The sequence below is a fragment of the Physcomitrium patens genome, chromosome 20 (genome assembly GCF_059467195.1).
Source record: "Physcomitrium patens ecotype Gransden chromosome 20, ASM5946719v1, whole genome shotgun sequence".
In the NCBI taxonomy this organism is placed as follows: Eukaryota; Viridiplantae; Streptophyta; class Bryopsida; order Funariales; family Funariaceae; genus Physcomitrium; species Physcomitrium patens.
In genome coordinates this window covers 992501-995000 of record NC_143429.1, presented here as the reverse complement: position 1 = coordinate 995000, position 2500 = coordinate 992501, and positions in this window count along the sequence as shown.

Here is a 2500-nt window from a genome sequence, read left to right as displayed (position 1 = left end):
TAGCTGACGTGGCATTTCAAAAAGTTAAAAAAAATAAAAATAAAAGCTGAAAGGGTGGAGAATATAATATTTACATGTTAGAGGTTAATTTATCAAGGATTTTGATCTATTTGGTGCTGATGTGGCACAGTGTAGTGTTAAAAAAATAAAAGTAAATGAAGGATGCATATTTGCAAACAAGTATTGTCACAATACAAAATGTTGGGTTTTGAAATTACAATGCTAGTTTATATGTTATGAGATTAAAATTTCAGAGTCTAGGTTGTATGATTAAAAGAACAAAGTATGAGTTGAGGGGGGGTTAGGGGTTAGGGTTTAGGGTTTAGGGTTTTAGGGTTTGCATGGGGTATATAAACCTAGATTCTAGGATTCACATAGATTATATAAAGGGTTTAGAAAGTTGGGCTTGGAGTATGTAAAGAGAAGATAGATTTAAGAATTCACACAAACAAAAATAAATTGGATGTGGAGTGTGAAGGATGAAGAATTGAAGACATTAAGTTTCAGTGGTGATGGATTAGTTAGTGGGCAATGATTACCTGTACGATGCATTAGTTAGCAAGTCATTAACATATTTGTACAACCAATTGATTGCACACACACAAATTTATCTCCAAAGTGACATGTAAACGATTTAGTGGATTTTTGACATGACATGGACTACCACGTGGCAGCCACATCAGCAAGGTAACACGTGGCACTTGAAAAAATCAATTTAGTATTCTTCTGCCTTTTATTTTTCTACCTTATTCCAGTTAATTAAATTACTTTAATATTTTTAATTCACCAATTTATTTTTATTTTTATTTATATTTCTGTCTAGGCGCAAGACTGGGCGGCCAGCAAGGAGTCGAGACAGGGAGTTAATTTTAAAATTGATTTTTAAAAAATGATTTATTTATTTATTTCCACCTATGCGGAAGACTGGGCGGCCAACGAGGAGTCGAGACAGCCAGGAGTCGGGACTTGGGCAAGGGAGCGGGACAAGAGGTCGGGACTCGCGGCGGGACAAGGAAGAGGAGGAGGAAGTCCGGGACTCGCGACGGGACTGGGACTCGCGCCGGGACTAGGGAGTCGCGGCGGGACAAGGAAGAGGAGGAGGAAGTCCGGGACTCGCGACGGGACTGGGACTCGCGCCGGGACTAGGGAGTCGCGGCGGGACAAGGAAGAGGAGGAGGAAGTCCGGGACTCGCGACGGGACTGGGACTCGCGCCGGGACTAGGGAGTCGCGGCGGGACAAGGAAGAGGAGGAGGAAGTCCGGGACTCGCGACGGGACTGGGACTCGCGCCGGGACTAGGGAGTCGCGGCGGGACAAGGAAGAGGAGGAGGAAGTCCGGGACTCGCGACGGGACTGGGACTCGCGCCGGGACTAGGGAGTCGCGGCGGGACAAGGAAGAGGAGGAGGAAGTCCGGGACTCGCCACGGGACTAGGGAGTCGCGGCGGGACAAGGAAGAGGAGGAGGAAGTCCGGGACTCGCCACGGGACTAGGGAGTCGCGGCGGGACAAGGAAGAGAAGGAGGAAGTCCGGGACTCGCGACGGGACTGGGACTCGCGGCAGGACAAGGAAGAGAAGGAGGAGGTCCGGGACTCGCGCCGGGACTAGGAAGAGGGGGAGGAGGTCCGGGACTCGCGACGGGACTAGGAAGTGGGGGAGGAGGTCCGGGACTCGCGCCGGGACTAGGGAAGAGGAGGAGGAGGAGGAAGGCCGGGACTGGGACTCGCGGCGGGAGTAGGTAGTGGGGAGGAGGTCCGGGACTCGCAGCGGGACAAGGAGGAAGTCGGGGAGGAGGGCCGGGACCAGGAGTCGCGGCGGGGATAGCAGGCAGGACAGGGAGGGTGGGTGGTCTTCCACAAAAAAAAGTGTGTCTCGGAACTTCCTTAGTGCAGTAGGACGGGGGGGCCTGCCGAATCCCACAGAGAGTACTATGTGGGGAAGGGTTCCTCTGAAGCGTCTCGGGAAAAGTCGTGAGGGGGTGACGGTTGCTCGGTGCCTACGGGTCCCGACTGCTCGCTGCCTTCTTTGAGCCCAGTACCGACGTTCGCAGGGGGATACCTGGATACTACTGGGGTTACCTGGATACTTCTGGCGTGTTACCTTGGATCAGTGAGGAGTGGGGGTTAGTTTCCCGGCGACGCGACCCTCTGAGGAGGTCCCGCGGAGGGTCGCCGAGTATTATATGGTGAGCTGGCTGTCAAGGATTGTGAGTCCCGCTGCCAAAATTTTTTTTGGTGCGCGGGCGACTGGAAAAAGAGGGTTGGTCTTGTGCCGATACGCGTAACGTCGCAGCGAGTCCCAAGAGCTAGTAACCATTTTTGGCGGGGGGCGATGGCCTCGGTATTGTCAAGCCATTCTCTCATTCATTTGGGAGGGTGGGGAGAAGTGTTTGCCGAGGCCGTTCAAGCTCCGCCTGGTCGACCACCACTGTGACCGCCACCGCGCTCGATCTCTATTGCAAGCTCAGGTGAAATTCCTGATAAACTTGGAGGGGTGTGGGACG